The sequence below is a fragment of the Herpailurus yagouaroundi genome, unplaced genomic scaffold (assembly GCF_014898765.1).
Source record: "Herpailurus yagouaroundi ecotype Mexico unplaced genomic scaffold, PumYag 203, whole genome shotgun sequence".
Taxonomy (NCBI): Eukaryota; Metazoa; Chordata; class Mammalia; order Carnivora; family Felidae; genus Herpailurus; species Herpailurus yagouaroundi.
The window spans coordinates 380,572-400,394 of NW_024412434.1; the positions used below are offsets into that span (position 1 = coordinate 380,572).

General features: G+C 37.6%; 1 long non-coding RNA gene across 1 annotated transcript; it reads right to left on the reverse strand.

The window, feature by feature from the left end:
• Positions 1-1,005: 1,005 nt before the first annotated feature.
• LOC121014567 (uncharacterized) lies at positions 1,006-19,522 on the reverse strand. Its single transcript, XR_005783273.1, has 3 exons — positions 19,484-19,522; positions 10,144-10,148; positions 1,006-1,129 (listed from the first exon to the last, which is right to left on the reverse strand). It is a non-coding gene; the product is annotated as an uncharacterized LOC121014567 (long non-coding RNA).
• Positions 19,523-19,823: the final 301 nt, after the last annotated feature.

Here is a 19,823-nt window from a genome sequence, read left to right on the forward strand (position 1 = left end):
AATACTACCCAAAGAAATCTACACATTCAATGCAATCCCAATCAAAATTGCACCAGCATTCTTCTCAACGCTAGAACAAGCAATCCTAAAATCTGTATAGAACCACAAAAGACCCCGAATAGCCAAAGTAATTTTGAAGAAGAAGACCAAAGCAGGAGGCATCACAATCCCAGACTTTAGCCTCTACTACAAAGCTGTCATCATCAAGACAGCATGGTATTGGCACAAAAACAGACACAGAGACCAATGGAATAGAATAGAGACCCCAGAATTGGACTCACAAATGTATGGCCAACTAATCTTTGACAAAGCAGGAAAGAATATTCAATGGAAAAAAGACAGTCTCTTTAACAAATGGTGCTGGGAGAACTGGACAGCAACATGCAGAAGAATGAAACTAGACCACTTTCTTACACCACAAAAAAAATAAACGCAAAATGGATGAAGGACCTGACTGTGAGATAGGAAACCATCAAAACCCTACAGGAGAAAGCAGGGAAAAAACTCTCTGACCTCAGACACAGCAATTTCTTACTCGACACATCTCTAAAGGCAAGGGAATTGAAAGCAAAAATGAACTATTGGGACTTCATCAAGATAAAAAGCTTCTGTACTAAAAAGGAAACAATCAACGAAACTAGAAGGCAAATGACGGAATGGGAAAAGATATTTACAAATAACATATCAAATAAAGGGCTAATATCAAAAATCTGTAAAGAACTCTCCAAACTCCACACCTGAAAAACAAATAATACAGTGAAGAATTGGGCAGAAGACATGAATAGACACTTTTCTAAAGAAGACATCCAGATGGCCAACAGGCACATGAAAAGATGCTCAATGTCACTCCTCATCAGGGAAATACAAATCAAAACTACACTGATATATCACCTCACGCTGGGCAGAGTGGTTAAAATGAACAACTCAGGAAGCTATCGATGCTGGCAAGGATGCAGAGAAACGGGAACCCTCTCACACTGTTGGTGGGAATGCAAACTGGTGAAGCTGCTCTGGAAAACAGTGTGGAGGTTCCCCCCCCCCAAAAAAAAATAGATCTACCTTATGACCCAGCAATAGCACTGCTTGGAATTTACCCAAGGGTTTACAGGATTGCTGATGCATAGGGATACTTGTATCCAAATGTCAGGCAGAGAGAGACAGATGCCATATGTTTTCACTCATATGTTCATCCTGAGAAACTTAACAGAAGACCAGGGGGGAGGGGAAGGGGGGAAAACGAAGTTACAGAGAGGGAAGGAGGGAAACCATAAAAGACTCTTAAATACTGAGAACAAACTGAGGGTTGATGGGAGTGGGGTAGAGGGGAAAGTGGGTGATGGGAATTGAGGAGGGCACCTGTTTGGATAAACATTGGGTGTTGTGTGGAAACCAATTTGACAATTATATATATATATATATATATATATATATATAGGCAGAAGACACGAACAGACATTTCTCCAAAGAAGACATAAAAATGGCTAACAGACACATAAAAATGCTCAACATCACTCATTATCAGAGAAATACAAAGCAAAACCACAATGAGATACCACCTCACACTGTCAGAGTGACTAAAATTAAGACTATATGAAAAAATAGATGTTGGTGAGGATGCAGAGAACAGGGAACCTTCATGCACTGTTGATTGGAATGAAAATTGGTGCAGCCACTCTGGAAAACAGTATGCCTGTTCCTCAGAAAATTAAAAATAGAACTACTCTATGACCTAGCACTATTACTAGTCAGTATTTATCCAAAGAATACAAAAATGCTGATTCAAAGAGATACATGCATCCCATTGTTTATGACAGCACTTTCAACAGTAGCCAAATTATGGAAAGAGCCCAAATGTCCATTGAATGATGAATGGATAAAGAAGATGTGGTATATATACACAATGAATGAATATTACTTGGTGATCAAAAATAATGAAATCTAGGTGTGCTTGGGTGGCTCAGTCAGTTAAGCTTCTAATTCTTGATCTTGGTTCAGGTCATGATATCATGGTTCATGAGTTTGAGCTTGCATTGAGCTCCTCTCTGTCAGTGCAGGGCCTACTTGGGGTTCTATCTCTCCCCCTCTCTCTGCCCTTGCCCTGCTCTCTCTCTCTCTCTCTCTCTCTCTCTCTCTCTCTCTCTCCCTGTCTCTCTGAAAATAAATAAACTAAAAAGAGGAAAATGAATTAAATCTTGCCATTTGTAACAACGTAGTTGGAACTAGAGTGTATTAAGCTAAGCAAAATAAGAGTCAGAGCAAGATGAATATAATATGATTTTACCCATATGTGGAATTTAAGAAACAAAACAGAACATATTGGAAGGGAAGGAAAAATGTCATAAAAACATAGAGGAAGGCAAACCATAAGAGACTCTTAAATACATAAAACAAACTGAGGGTTGCTAGAGGTGAGTTAGGTGGATGGGATGGGCTAAATGGGTGATGAGCATTAAGGAGGGCACTTGTTGGGATGAGCACTGGGTGTTAAATGGAAGCAATGAATCACTAAATTCTACTCCAGAAACCAATACTACATATATGTTAACTAACTTGAATTTAAATTTAAAAAATAAAATGATAAAATAATAATAATAATAATAATAATGACAGATCTAGTTAATTGCAATCATCTGTAGCCCAAAACTATTGTTTCTCTGTGTCCCACTCATAGCTAACGTCCTTCTTAGCATCTCTTTGTGAATTAGAACACAAATCTAAATGTCTTATATGTTGCCTCTAGCATTCAAAGGAACCCATTAGCAGTGTTCCTCTTAATGCATTTCCCTTTCATTTAAAGGTAGGATGCCCAAATAAATACCCCACATTATTGAATTCTTAGACTATACTAAAGTGGAAACCCTCATTTTTGCCATAAAAATGTCCAAGATATCTATCTCTGGGTTGCCTCAGCTGTTTGGATTTTCAGAGATTCTATCACTTTTATAACAAACAACCTGCAGTAAAATCTTTATATTATAAATGTTCCCATGGATTTCTGTTTTACTGCTTCAATCATGACTAATTCAGGACCAAATAACTGATTAAACCTTACCAAATCATTTTGTAGCTGAGGCAATTTTTATTGTGATGCTGGCCCTTAAACCATTATGTTAACCACAACCAGCATGTTTCTATTGGTCCCTGCCAACACTCATCCATAGCTACCCAAATTAAGTGGACAAATTTCTTCTTCAATGCCTTCAGAAAATGGCCAGTACAGTTTTGAAAGATACTTGGAGGCCGTTTACAAATTTATTCTTAATGCCTTAATTATATTAAGAAATTGTATTCCAGAGCCACATTGTCAACATGGACAATGTGTAGATGAGATTATACATGATAAATTTATTTCAATATTTCTAATTCTCCAAGATTTTGGGTACACTTCTCCTCATTATACTAAGAAAGTGTATCTCAATTTCATTTACAGTAAGCCACTAATGTGCTCAAATTTTATTTAACCAAGCATGTAAATAATTACAATCATTCACATTTGCCTAAATAGAGAAATAAAAAGATAAATTATTCTTTACCCCAGTATCATGGAAAAATCCACAATAGTTTTTATATAAAGGAATTTATCTTTTCTTCTAGTTGTTAAGTTATTGGACTTAGAGATACACATAAAATAACTAATTCTATTTAACTTTTTGTAGCTGCATCATCAATGAATTCAGCCAAAATTATGCCCTTCTTTACTTGGTCTACCATCCATAGGATCCATTCTTACACAACTTTAGATATTTGTCAATATAAATTGCCAATATCTTACAATTCTTTGGGGGCATTAACTTTTTACTCTAAGGTTTTCACAGAGTTGGCAGGAGTTACAGAAGTTTGGGGAGTGGTGCAGGATACTGGCTTCCCCTTGTAAAATAATTCCTTAAGGTAAGAAGAAGTTTGGGAGTGATGTAAGATACTGGCTTCCCCCTATAAAATAACTGCTTAGGGGCACTTGGGTGGCGCAGTCGGTTAAGCGTCCGACTTCAGCCAGGTCACGATCTCGCGGTCCGTGAGTTCGAGCCCCGCGTCAGGCTCTGGGCTGATGGCTCAGAGCCTGGAGCCTGTTTCCGATTCTGTGTCTCCCTCTCTCTCTGCCCCTCGCCCGTTCATGCTCTGTCTCTCTCTGTCCCAAAAATAAATAAACGTTGGGAAAAAAATTTAAAAAAAATAAAATAAAATAAAATAACTGCTTAATGTAAGATTACTACAGAGCTCTCAAGTAAGGGTGATTATTTGCTTCAGCTGATAAGACAGACTCATGAGGTTCAAAGGCTTAGGACTACCCCGAGTTATTTAAATCCTCTCTTATACCTCCCTCCTCTGAACTTTACATGTTAATATTTGTTGAATTGTGCCAAAACTCTCACATAACGATTTTGGGAGGCCTTAACTAAATTGATATTTCTACAATCAACAGAATCTATGTTTTGGTTTGGCTCTTGGCAAGTGCACAAAAGAAAAAAATAATTTAACACAGTCATAGAATGCCTCTACTTTTTGAACGGAGAATTGTGAAGTTTAAGTTGGTCATTTTCTTTCATAATGTTGCAAAGAATTGGGTTTTAGGCAGAAAATATTTGGACAAGTGAGAGAAATATAGAATTAGTTACTTGACCAAGTTAAATAAAGTGAAAATATTTTTTTGGAGATGAGATTCTGCCAGCTCATGGCATGTAGTCATGAATGTTGGCCATGATATCAGTGGACACCAGTTATGAAGTGCCCATTGAAGAAAAGACTAGGAACCAAATGGCAAGTCATAGACTGTTTAAAATGAGAAAATTGCTAGCTCAAATTCCAAAAAGAATTGAGGGGTCCTGGACAAGCATAAACAATGTACAATTTTGTAAAGGCAAGTGCTCCACGGTGAGATCATGAATATTAGGAACAAAAATGTCAGAGATCAAGGTTAATTCAGACAAGGGAGATTTCCCAATGTTGGGGAAAAATGATGCTTAAACTTCCCGAATTCAGTTACAAGCTTGAAATGAACTAACTGAATTTTACTTTGATTTTGGCAGATGATGTGTTTAAATCGGCTATGATTAGAAATAGAAAAGTAATGTGCTATTCCTTATACCCAGTGTCATGGAAAAATGTATACGCTTTTTAATACTAAAATAAATTATCTTTTCTTCTAGCTATTAATTATTGAGGCATACACCAAATAGCTCATTTTATTTTTGAGTTTTTGTTTTGTTCTCAAAATTTTCAGAAAAAAAATTCAGACTAGCAGAGTTAGCAGTAGCATATTTGATTATAAATAAAATGTTTTAGACTGCTTTTACACATAACTTTTACTTTACCTGTCACAACTGCATCTTCTGGTCTCATAAAACACATACATAAAGAAGAAAACAATGTTTTCAGAGTTCTATATGATTAGCCAGGAAAAGACCTCCTCTGTCTACCCCAAACTGAGGGCCAGCTATAAAGGGGAATGGGAGAATTGAAGCAAGAGTACTACAAGGTAGCTTGTCAACTATGGCAAGTGTATACAGTTTAATAGTATTCATTAAACTTACATTTTAGGGAAATGGTATATTGAAACAGATAAAATAGCATAGAAATATAACTAAGCCGTCCTAAAATGCATTTTAAAAGAAAATATGGCAAAATATTATTGGTGCCTATTTTGGATGGAATTATTGTTAAATTTTTAAATGTTCTCTGCTTTTGGGGCACCGTGGTGGCTCAGTCAATTGAGCGTCCAACTTAGGCTCAGGTCATGATCTCACGGTCTGTGAGTTCGAGCCCCGCGTCTGCTTTGTGCTGACACCTCGGAGCCTGGAGCCTGCTTCGGATTCTGTGACTCCCTCTCTCTCTGACCCTCCCCTGTTCATGCTCTGTCTCTTTGTGTCTCAAAAATAAATAAACATTAAAAAAAATTTAAATGTCCTCTGCTTTTGGGGTGCCTGGGTGGCTCCATTGGTTAAGCATCTGACTTCATCTCAGATCATGATCTTGCAGTTTGTGAGTTTGAGCCTGCAACGGGCTCTCTGCTGACAGCTCAGAGCCTGGAGCCTGTTTCAGATTCTCTGTCTCCCTCTTTCTCTGCCCCTCCCCCACTCATGCTCTGTCTCTGTCTCTCAATAATAATCATCAAAAAAATAAAAAAAAATTTTCTCTGCTTTTTAAAACTTTTTGGAGTACTTTTCTAAATACTCTTACAACAGGATTTGTATTAAAAATATCAATCTGCAGGGGCACCTGGGTGGCTCAGTCGGTTGGGCGTCCGACTTCAGCTCGGGTCATGGTCTTGCAGTTCGAGTTTGAGCCCTGCATCGGGCTCTGTGCTGATAGCTCAGAGCCTGGAGCCTGCTTCAGATTCTGAATCTCTCTCTCTCTCCCCCTCCCCTGCTCATGCTCTGCCTCTCTCTGTCTCTCAAAAGTAAATAAATATTAAAACCAATAAAAAATATCAATCTGCAAATCAGAAAAATCCGTTATTGCCAAAAGAGGACAGAAGAAATAAATTTGGCACTCTGTTAAGTATAATGTAGGATCAGTAAACAAACAAAAAAAATATAAGAACAGAGGCATATACTCCACTCCCTTCTGATAAAGGTAAATTAAACTCCAAAGAATTCCCAAACTTGGAAGCCATGTATTTCAAGTCAATTCTTAGTCAAATCACACTGTTAAAAAACAAAACAAAACAAAAACATGGCAAAGTTTTAATTCCCATTAAAATGCTTAAAAACAAAAACAGCCTATCAATATTAAAAGACAAATATAGTGAGAGAAAGCAAGTGTTGTCGTTACAGAAAGGAGGAAAATGCCATTTCTTTGCTTAATGTTTCCTTAATTTAAAACAGGACTTTGGATATTCTTAGATGTAAGGTTCAAGTTGGTGAAAATAAACTATCAGTTTGTTACCTATAATTAACTTCATAATAAAACACAGATACTTATTTATGTGAACATTAAATGCTTTTCAAAAGTCTAAATTGTGAAGATAATAAATCTTTCCATTAAATTAGTGGGAAAAGAGCTCAAAACCCAGCTGAATGATTCATTATTTTAATGACTTCCTGCTTTACTACATCACCCTCATCTTTATTTGGTGTTGGCAGTTTCAGTCCCTTTTAAAGATTTAGGCTTACAATGAAGCTTCTATAAATGTCCAGATCTTTGTCATGCCAGTATGTAGGCCATTCTCCTTTAGGAATGATGAGGAGGCTGGAAAGCAGTTGTCCCAAGGGAAAGTTGCTTCCAGCCCAAGCTGTCCAAGCATCATTATGAAATAGATTGGACTGCTGACTCAGGGTGTGACAGAGGCAGCCACTGTGCAGAAGCAAATTTATAAACAGGTCTGTCGCAGCAGGTGTCACTAAAAGGCAATCTTGTGGGCTCTAATTATACCAATTGAGCGAGTTCTAGAGGAGAGGGAAAAGGGAGAAGAGACCTAAAGCTGCACTCAAAGGAAAGTGAACAATTTCCTTTCTGTTTCCACCCCTATATTTCCAATAGCATATTGATTTGGATTTATTTTATCAAACCGCAATGGTTATAAACAGATTGTGATTTCTTTTCACACACAATATGTTGGCTTTATATTTATTCTCCTGGCCCAACAGTGTCTAAACATGTACTTACTTAAATTGATATAAATGCAGCTGGTCATCATCTGACTGCATGTCTACTGAGATAAAAACTTGGAGATAATTTATTTTTTTAATTTTTTTCAATATATGAAGTTTATTGTCAAATTGGTTTCCATACAACACCCAGTGCTCATCCCAAAAGGTGCCCTCCTCAATACCCATCACCCACCCTCCCCTCCCTCCCAACCCCCATCAACCCTCAGTTTGTTCTGTTTTTAAGAGTCTCTTATGCTTTGGCTCTCTCCCACTCTAACCTCTTTTTTTTCCTTCCCCTCCTCCATGGGTTTCTGTTAAGTTTCTCAGGATCCACATAAGAGTGAAACCATATGGTATCTGTCTTTCTCTGTATGGCTTATTTCACTTAGCATCACACTCTCCAGTTCCATGCACGTTGCTACAAAGGGCCATATTTCATTCTTTCTCATTGCCACGTAGTACTCCATTGTGTATATAAACCACAATGTCTTTATCCATTCATCAGTTGAGGGACATTTAGGCTCTTTCCATAATTTGGCTACTGTTGAGAGTGCTGCTATAAACATTGGGGTACAAGTGCCCCTATGCCTCAGTACTCCTGTATCCCTTGGGTAAATTTTTAGCGGTGCTACTGCTGGCTCAGAGGGTAGGTCTATTTTTAATTTTTTGAGGAACCTCCACACTGTTTCCCAGAGCGGCTGCACCAGTTTGCATTCCCACCAACAGTGCAAGAGGGTTCCTGTTTCTCCACATCCTCTCCAGCATCTGTAGTGTCCTGATTTGTTCATTTTGGCCACTCTGACTGGCATGAGGTGATATCTGAGTGTGGTTTTGATTTGTATTTCCCTGATGAGGAGCGACGTTGAGCATCTTTTCATGTGCCTGTTGGCCATCCGGATGTCTTCTTTAGAGAAGTGGACAGACATGAATTTCGTGCCATTGTATTTCTTGTAGAGTTGGTGTTTCTGATGATGTTTTCTAATCCTTTCTAGTCTTTGTTTCTTTTGGTCTTTTTTTTCCCACTCAAAGACTCCTCTTAAGAATTTCTTGCAGGGCTGTTTTAGTGATAACAAATTCCTTTAGTTTTTGTTTGTCTGGGAAGGTCTTTATATCTCCCTCTGTTGTGAATGACAGCTTTGTGGATAAAAAAATCATGGCTGCACATACTTCCCATTCAGCACTTGAATATGTCTATCAGTCCTTTCTGGCCTACCATGATTTTGTGGACAGATCTGCTGTGAACCTGATCTGTCTTCCTTTATAGGTTAAGGACTTTTTTTTCCCTTTTGGCTTTCTTTATTCTTTACTTGTCTGCATATTTTGTGAATTTGACTATGACATATCTTGGTGATGGTTGGTTTTTGTTGAATCTAATGGTAGTTCTCTGTGCTTCTTTGATTTTGATGTCTGTGTCCTTCTCAAGATTAGGGAGTTTTTCACCTACAATGTGCTCCCATAAACCCTCTGCCCCTTTTTCTCTCTCTTCATCTTTGGGGCTCTTTTGATACAAATGTTGTTTCTCCTAATAAGTCGTTGAGTTCGCTAAATCTTGTAGTGTGATCTTTTGCCTTTCCCCGCCTTTTCCTGTTTCATTATTTTCCACAGTTTTATCTCTTATATTGCTGATTCACTGTTCTGTTTCATTCATCCTTGCCATCACAACATCCATTTGAGACTGCATTTTGGTTATAAGCTTTTTTATTTCAGCCTGACTAGATTTTAGTTCTTTTATCTCTGCAGAAAGGAATTTTCTGGTGTCTTCTATGCTTTTTTCAACCCCAGCTAGTATTCTTATATTCATGGTTTTAAATTCTAATTCAGATATCTTACTTATATCTGAGTTGATTAAGTCCCTAGCCATCATATCTTCCTGTTCATTCTTTTGGGGTGAATTTCTCCATCTTGTCATTTTGTATGAAGAAAAAATAATAAACAAATAAAAACTTAAAAGTAAAAAAAAAAATCAGAACAAAAGTGAAGGAAGCTGGACCCTAGGTATATTTTACTCTGTTTGTTGAGAGAAACTTGATAGAAAAGAGAAAAGAGAAAGAAAAAAAGTTTAAACATTTTTTTAAATAATAAAATAAAATGAAGAAAGTAAAACAATGAAAAAATTTTGCTCTTTCTGTATCCAAGAAAGGAAAAGAAATAAAGAAAAAAAAAATAAAAAGGAAAACGACAGAAGCAAAAACAGGCAAAGAAAATGAACAAAATGATGAACAAATTCATCCAGTTAGAAGTTAGATCCAGTTTCCCCTAGAACTGAAACTTTGCAGTACACTATGGTCTGTAGACTGAACAGGTGGAAGGGATTTGTGCTGGCCTTCCGGGAGATGTGCCTGGAGGAGAAAGGTGGGTGGGGCTTGGTATAACAGCTCTGTTCTCTACTTGGTGGTGCTGCTTAGCTCACTGGAGTCAATCCACACACACATGCGTTGTACGTAAAAATGACTTCAGCCTGCTCTCTAGTTTCTGGTGTGAGACTTTCATGCCATCACAGATGTGCAATCAATCATCCCTCCTTTGTCTTAGTCTTCTGTTCACTCTCTGCCTTTACCCTGTCTGTGTCCAAGCTGTCTGCCTGCCAGGCTATGCCTCCCTCCAGAGTTTTATCCCAAATGGTGTCGGGTTTCAAAACCCCACGCTTCAGAGTCCCCTGCAGCTTGGAACCACACTGATTCTCTGGAGGAGGGACTTATCATGCAATGGACTGGTACTGACTTGTCCCAGAAAACGTTAACATGATCCTGCAGCATAAGAGGCTCAGAGTTTATAGTCAACCTCAATACACAGCTGGTGCCGGGTTTTGTTGCCCTCAGGGAGTGTCTTAGTGTCAATATCGGTAAACATTGAAACTCTCTGGGGTCCACTGAGACTGTTGCCTACAGGGAGGCCCATATTGCCTCTACGAATGCACTCCAACCAAGAGAATTTCTCCACATGTTGCACATGGGACCCCTCAGATTGTGCTGCTTGCTTCTGGGGTCTCACCCTGCTTCCTCACCAGAATACTGCCAGACACTGGGCTCTGAAACCCAGACTCTGTGTTCCACTGTCTATAGAAAATTGGAAGTATTGGAACCCTTTCCTTTTTCCCATCAATGGTTTTTGTGAACAGATTTCTTGTCCATTCCCCTGTGAGTGTTTTCACTCTTTCTCTCCAGCTACTTTCAGGGGGAGTGCTTTTCTTGTGTGTTCCTGATATGCTTCTCTCCCTCCCACTCTGGTTTTCTCTCTGTCCCCCACAAAAATGGCTCCCTACCCTCCATTGTTCCACAGCTGTTCTTTACTCCAATTCACCTTTCTGCACCATGTATCTGCTTAGTTCTCTGGCTCAAATTATGCAGATTATTGTGTTAATCCTCAGATCAATTTCCTAGGTATTAAAAATGGTTTGCTGCTGATCTAGCTGGGTTTCAGGGATGATATAATTTAAGGGTCCCCATATTACTCTGCCATCTTAACTCCTCCCTGACATACCTTTTTAAATTTTAAATTATATTTTTCAAAATCCATAAATCCGTCATTTTCACTTGTCCTTTATCCTCACAACTTATGACATCAATTCAAAGTTACCTAATTTGAATTTTCTCAATTATATTTTCAGTTTCACTATTATGGATTTTCATTTGGATATTACTTTTCAATTTATCTGCTATGTTTCCTTATATAAAAAAGATCCATTTTTATCCCAATCAGCATTTAGGTTTCTGGATTTGCATACCAACCTCAAATTTCCCCATTAACTCATGTTTTGTTTTGTTTTGATACCTTTATGTGGTATGTAAGATTATTCTGAGCATGGGACAATTTAAAAAATATATATATTTTTACCAAGAGAATCAGAAATGGCAGAGAAGTAGGGGGACTTGAAGTTCCCTTGTCCTTCAAACACAGCAGTATTGAGGCCAGAGGACTTGGAATTCCAAGAGTCCAGGCTGCAGAGTGACAGACACATTGCCAGGGGCCCACGGGGACAACCTGGAGGCCATAGGTTTACTTCAGCTAACAAATCAAAGCACACTTGGTGAAGGGTCTGAACCATCACAACAAGTAGGAGGATAAAACAACCAGAGTCACAATAGGGAACACATAACACAAATCCAAAAATACCTCCTGATGGGCAGCCCTGGACAGTGTATGACCCCTCTTTAATATAGTGGTGCTCTCAGGTTCAGGGCACATAACAAGATTTTAAAACACATAAGAGACAGAAAACTAGCCAAAATGATGAAAGTAAAGAATTTTCCTCAAATGAAATTCCAGGAAGAAATGACAGCTAAAAAATTTATCAAAACAGATATAAACAGTATAGCTGATCAAGAATTTAGAATAATAGTAATAAGATTAATCGCTGGGCTTGAAAAAAAGCATAGAATACAGTAGAGAATCTTTTGCTGCAGAGATCAAGGAACTAAAATATAGTCATGCTGAATAAGAAATGTTTTAAATGAGGTGCAAAATAAGCTAGATGTGGTCACAGTGAGGAGATAAGGGGAGGTCAAAGGGGAGGTAAGTAAAATAGAAGATAAAATTATGAAAAAGATGAAAACACAGAGATAAAGAGAAAAAACAGAGATAAAAAAATTCTAGACCATGAGGGGAGAATTAGAGAATGAAGTGACTCAATGAAACCTAATAATATCTGGATCATAGGAGTTCCAGAAGAAGAAGAGAGAGAAGGTGAAGAAGGTTTACTTGAACAAATCATAGCTGAGAACTTCCCCAATATGGAGAGGCAGACATTCAAATCCAGGAGGCACAGAGAACTCCCTTCAGACATAACAAGAATTGATCTTCTCCAGTACATATCATAGTGAAACTGGCAAACAGAAAAAGAAAGAAAAAGTAGTTAGGGATAAATGGGCCTTAATCTACAAGGGTAGACACACAAGGGTAGTAGCAGACCTGTCCACTGAAACTTGTCAGGCAAAAATGGAGTGGCCGGGAATATTCAATGTGCTGAATAGGAAAAATATGCAGCCAAGAATCATTTACCCAGCAAGGCTGTCATTCAGAATAGAAAGGGAGATAAAGGTTTTCCCAGACAAACAAAAATTGAAAGTTCATAACCACTAACCATCCCTGCAAGATATCCTAAGGGGGACTCTTTGAGTAGAAGGTTGTAAAGTCTTCAAAGGTCCAGAGACAATGCCAGAAGCAGGAAACCTACAGATAACACAATGACACTAAATCCATATCTATCAATAATAACTGAATGTAAATGGACTAAATGCTCCAGTCAAAAGACATAATATATCAGAATGGATTAAAAAAAAATAAGGTCCATATATATGCTGTCTACAAGAGACCCATTTTACCTGAGGACATCTTCAGATTGAAAGTGAGAGAATGGAGAACCATCTGTCATGCTACTGGAAGTCAAAAGAAAGCTGGAGTAGCCATACTTATATCAGACAAACTAGATTTTAGACTAAAGGCTGTAACAAGAGGTAAAGAAGGGCATTATATCATAATTATGGGTCTATCCATCAAGAAAACCTAACAATTAATAATGTTTACGCACCTAATTTGATGACACCCAAATATATAAATCAATTAATCAGAAACATAAACTATCTTATTGGAAAGAATACAGTATTTGCAAGTTACTTTAATACTCCATTTACAACAATACACAAGTCATCTAGGAAGAAAATCAATCAAGAATAAATGGTCATGAGGGAGGAGCCAAGATAGTAGAACAGCATGGAAATTTTTTTTGTGTGTTGTGTCCATGAAATACAGCCAGATCAACACTAAACCATCCTGCACACCTAGAAAACTGCTTGGAAGATTAACACAACAATCTACACAACTTGAACCATGGAACTTAGCAGGTACGTGGCCCAGAGGGGTGAAGTGGGGGAGAGAAACTGCGGAGGGCAGGAAGCTGTTTTTGCTTTCAGAGAGAGGACAGAGAGGGTGTGTGTATGTGTGTGTGGGGGAGATACAGGAAAAGCAACCCCCCACAAAAGCAGCTGAAGAGAACTGGAAAGGTGGAAACAGCCACAGGGACTGAACTAAAAAGGGAGAATGGAGAAATTAGAGGGTTTCAATTCCATTAAGACTCTAAAGAAGAGTGCAGAGTCTGAAACTCTGCAACTCGATAGCTGGTGGGAATGGCAAATTCCCAGGAGCAGAGTGAAGTCTGGGGGTTTGCCAGCCACACAGGGAGAGGACATCTGGTAGAGGCTGTGTGGCATCCCCACAGGCAAAGACCCCAGTGGACCCAGGAGAACAACCACATTCGTTAGTGCTGGAACAAGGTCATTGGGGGTGAGCATGATGCCAGATGTGTGTTGGGATTTTCCATAATCTCTGAAACACTGCTGCTACACCAGCGTGTGAACTTTTTCTGGAGTAGGCTGGCACCCCCAGCCGCAGTCTCTGGGCATTGGCAGCACAATCCTGCGAATGTTCCTGGGTGGGACTGGCACCAGGCCATTGCTTGGTGAGACCCTCCTGCAGGGGGGCAGAAAGGGTCAAAGCTACAGTCCCTCAGAAATAAGGGGTCGGAAAACACAGCTGCATCTGAGATAAAACTCAGGAGGAAGGTGCTTCCTGGGCTTGGTCACAGTGTAAAAGCGGGGAGTGGACAGAAGTCGAAGACAAAGGACAGGTATGCTATTACTGATGGGGGAGAACAGAGTTCCCATACTAGAGACTGGGTAGCTGGTTGATGCCATTTTTAGCCCTCCTGTGCATGTGCGTACACACTTACAAGTGCACAGCAATCCACCCCAGTGAGCTAAGCAGCACCATCTAGTGGAGAATGGAGCCATTACACTAAGCCCTGCCCAACTGGCCCCACATCGTTCTTCAAAAACATGAATCTCTCCTCCTGCTTAGTTTATGGACTATAAAGCACATTACAGTTTTACTCCTAGGGGAAAATGAAGTAATTTCAGTCATATTTCAGTCTGTTCACTATCCATCTATTCAATTTTCTTTTTCTTCTTCTTTTTTTCTTGAATACAGAAATAGAAAAATTTATTTTTATTTATAATGTTTATTAAAAATGTTTTTCTGTAATTTTTCTACTATTTTCTTTTTACTTTGTGTAATTTTTTCAAGTTCTATTTTACTTCAATCATTTCATTTTATTCTATTTCAGTGTATTAATTTTTTCAAATTTTCAAATGATTTACTTTTTTTCTTTCCCCTTTTTTTCTGTAATCTATCAAGCCCCTTTCAATACCCAGACCAAAACACACCTAGGCTCTAGCATCATTTACTTGATTTGTGTGTGTGTGTTGTTTTAAATTTTTAAATTTTAATACTTTTATTAATTTTTTTAATTTATTTTTTTACCTCATTAATTCCTTTTCTCCCTTCTAAATAACAAAATGAAGAAATTCATCCCAAAAGAAAGAACAGGAAGAAACAACAGCCACGGACTTAACCAACACAGATACAAGAAAGTTATCTAAAGCAGAATTTAGAATCATGATAATAAAAATACTAGCTGGAGTCAAAAATAGATTAAAATCCTTTTCTGCAGAGATAAAAGAAGTAAAAGCTAATCAGGATGAAATAAAAAAAATGCTATAACTGAGCTGTAATCTCGAATGGATGCCACATCCAAGGATGGATGAGGCAGAGCAGAGAATCAGTGATATAGAGGACAAACTTATGGAGGGTAATGAAGCAGAAAGAAAAAAAAAAAAGAAAGAGATTAAGGCAAAAGAGCATGATTTAACAATTAGAGAAATCAGTGACTCATTAAAAAGGAACAACATCAGAATCATAGGGGTCACAGAGAGGAAGAGAGAGAAAAAAAGGTAGAAGAGTTATCTGAGGAAATCATAGCAGAAAACTTTCCTCACCTGGGGAAAGACCAGACATAAAAATCCAGGAAGCACAGAGGACTCCCATTAGATTCAACAAAAATAGACCATCAACAAGGCATATAATAGTCAAATTCACAAAATCCTCAGGAAAAGAAAGAATCATGAAAGCAGCAAAGGGAAAAAGTCCTTAACTTACAAGGGAAGAGAGATCAGGTTCACAGCAGACCTATCCACAGAAACTTGGCAGGCCAGAAAACAGTGGCAGGATACATTCAATGTGCTAAATCAGAAAAATATGCAGCCAAGGATTCTTTATCCAGCAAGGCTGTCATTCAAAATAGAAGGAGAGATAGTTTCCCAGACAAACAAAAATTAAAGGAGTTTGTGACACAGAACCAGCCCTGCAAGAAATTTTAAGGGGGACTCTCTAAGGGTAGAAAAGATGAAAAAAAAAAACCAAAAAATGAATAAATAAATAAATACCAAAAGCAACAAAGACTAAAAAGGACCAGAGAAAACCACCTGAAACTCCAACTCTATAAGCAACATAATGGCAATAAATTAATATCTTTCAGTACTCACTCTAAATGTCAATAAACTAAATGATCCAATCAAAAGATATGGGTAACAGAATGGATAAGAAAACAAGGTCCATCTGTATGCTGTTTACAAGAGACCCACTTTAGACCTAAAGTCACCTTCAGATTGAAAATAAGGTGATGGAGAACCATCTATCATGCTAATTGTTGACAAAAGAAAGCCAGAGTAGTCATACTTATATCAGATCATCTAGACTTTAAAATAAAAACTGTAACAACACATGAAGAGGGCATTATATCATAATTAAGGGGTCTGTCCACCAAGAAGACCTAATAATTGTAAACATTTATGCTCCAAATGTGAGAGCTCCCAAATATATAAATCAATTAATCACAAACATAAAGAAACTCATTGATAATAACACCATAATAGTAGTGGACTTCAACACCCCATTTATAACAATGGACAGATCATCTAGTCAGAAAATCAACAAGGAAATAATGGCTTTCAATGACACACTGGGCCAGATGGACTTAACAGATATATTCAGAACATTTCGTATCCTAAAGCAGCAGAATATACATTCTTCTCCAGTGCACATGGAACGTTCTTCAGAATAGACCACATACTGGGATATAAATCAGCTCTCAACAAGTACAAAGAGATTGAAATCATACTGTGCATATTTTAAGGCCACAACGCTATGAAACTCAAAATCAACCACAAGAAAAAAAATTGGAAATGTAACGAATAGTTGGAGACTAAGGAACATCCTACTAAAGAATGAATGGGCTAACCAAGAAGTTAGAGAGGAAATTAAAAAGTATATGGAAACCAATGAACATGATAACACCACAGCCCAAAACCTCTGGGACGCAGCAAAGGAGGTCATAGGAAGAAAGTATATAGCAATCCAGGCCTTCCTAAAGAAGGGACAAAGGTCTCAGATACCCAACCTAACCTTACACGTTAAAGAGCTGGAAAAAGAACAGCAAATAAATCCCAAAACCAACAGAAGACAGGAAATAATAAATATTAGAGCAGAAATTAATGCTATTGAAACAAACAAACTAACAACAACAACAACAAAAACCCCAGAAGAGATCAATGAAACCAGAAACTGGTTCTTCGAAAGATTAACAAAATTGATACACCACTAGCCAGTTTGATCAAAAAGAAAAAGGAAAGGACCCAGAAAAGTAAAATCAAGAATGAAAGAGGAGAGATCACAATCAACACAGAAGAAATAAAACCAATAATAAGAGAATATTATGAGCACTTACATGCCAATAAAATGAGAAGTCTAGAGAAAATGGACAAATTTCTAGAAACATATACACAACCATAATTGAAGCAGGAAGAAATATAAAATTTGAACAGGTCTGTAATCAGTAAAGAACTCAAATTAGTAATCAGAAAATTCCCAAAAAAAGGAGTCCAAGGCCAGATGGCTATCTAGGAGAATTCTACCAAACATTTAAGGAAGAGTTAACACCTATTCTCTTGAGATTGTTCCAAAAAATAGAAATGGAAGGAAAACTTTCAAACTCTTTCTAGAAGCCAGCATTATCTTTATTCCAAAACCAGACAAAGACCTCACTAAAAACGAGAACTAGAGACCAATTTCCCTGATGAACATGGATGCAAAAATACTCAATAAGATATTAGCCAACTGGATCCAACAATATATTAAAAAATTATTCACAGTGACCAAGTGGGATTTATAACTGGAATGCAGGTCTGGCTTAATATCTGCAAAACAAGAATTGTGATACATCACATCAATAAAAGAAATGACAATAACCATATCCTTCAATAGATGCAGAGAAAACATTTGACAAAATACAGCATACTTCCTTGATAAAAACCCTCAAAAAAGTAGGGGTAGAAGGATCATACCTCAAGATCATAAAAGCCATATATGAAAGACCCAATGCTAATATCATCCTCAATGGGTAAAAACTGAGAGCTTTCCCTTTAAGGTCAGGAACAAGACCGGGATGTCCACTTTTGCCACTGTTATTTACATAATATTGGAAGTCTTAGCCTCATCAATCAGACAACACAAAGGAATAAAAGGCATAAAAATCAGCCAGAAGGATGTCAAACTTTCACTCTTTGTAGATGACATGATATATGGAAAACCCAAAAGATTCCACCAAAAAACTGCAAAAACATTCATGAACTCAGCAAAGTGGCAGGTTATAAAATCCATGCAAAAAAATTGATTGCATTCCTATACACCAACAATGAAGCAACAGACAGAGAAATCAAGGAATCAATCCCATTTACAATGGCACCAAAAACCTAAAATACCTAGGAATAAATCTAACCAAAGAGGTGAAAACTCTATACACTGAAAAGTATAGAAAGCTTATGAAAGAAATTGAAAAGGACACAAAAAATGTAAAAATATTACATGTTCCTGCATAGAGAGAACAAATATTGTTAATATGTCACTACTACCCAAAGCAATCTACATATTCAATACAATACATATAAAATAAAACCAGCATTATTCACAGAGCTAGGACAAACAATCCTAAACCTTGTATGGAACCAGAAAAGACCCCAAATAGCCAAAGCAATCTTGAAAAAGAAAACCAACCCTGGAGACATCATAATCCTGGTCTTCAAGCTGTATTACAATGCTGTAATCATCAAGACAGTATGGTAACTGGCACAAAAACGGACACTCAGATCAATGGAACAGAATAGAGAACCCAGAAATGGACCCACAAACATATGGCCAACTTAACTTTGACAAAGCAGAAAGAATATGCAATAGAATAAAGACAGTATTTTCAGCAATTGGTGCTGGGAAAACTGGACAGTGACATGAAGAAAAATGAACCTGGACCACTTTCTTACACCATACACAAAAATAAACTCAAAACGGATGAAAGGCCTAAATGTAAGACTGGAAGCCATCAAAATCCTTGAGAAGAAAGCAGGGAAAAACCTCTATGACTTTGGTCGCAGCAATTTCTTACTCAACACATCTCTGGACACAAGGGAAACAAAAGCAAAAATGAACTAGTGGGACCCCATTAAAATAAAAAGCTCTGCACAGCTAAGGAAACAATCAACAAAACTAAAAGGCAACCGACAGAAGGGGAGAAGATATTTGCAAATGACATATCAGATAAAGGGTTAGTATCCAAAATCTATAAGGAACGTATTAATCTCAATACCCAAAAAACAAATAATCCAGTGAATAGATGGACATGAATAGACACTTCTCCAAAGAAGACATCCAGATGGCCAACAAACACATGAAAAAATGCTCAACATCACTTATCATTAGGGAAATACAAATCAAAACCACAATGAGATACTACCTTACACCTGTCAGAATGGCTAACATTAACAACTCAGGCAACAACAGATGTTGGTGAGGATGCAGAGAAAGAGGATCTCTTTTGCACTGCTGGTGGGAATGTAACATAGTGTAGCCACTCTGAAAACAATAAGGAGGTTCCTCAAAAAACTAAAAATAGAACTACTCTACAACCCAGCAATTACCCAAGGGATACAGGTATGCTTTTTTGAAGGGACACATACACCTCAATATTTATAGCAGCACTATCAATAATAGCCAAAGTATGGAAAGAGCCCAAATGTCCATCGATGAATGAATAGATAAAGAAGATGTGATATGTGTATATATATATATATATATATATATATATATATATATACACACACAATGGAGTATCACTCTGCAATCAAAAAGAATGAAATCTTGTCATTTGCAACAATGCAGATGGAACTAGAGGGTATTATGCTAAGCGAAATTAGTCAGAGAAAGACTAATATCATATTATTTCACTCATATGAGGGCTTTAAGACATAAAGAGATGAACATGAGGGAAGGGTAGCAAAAATAACATAAAAACAGAGA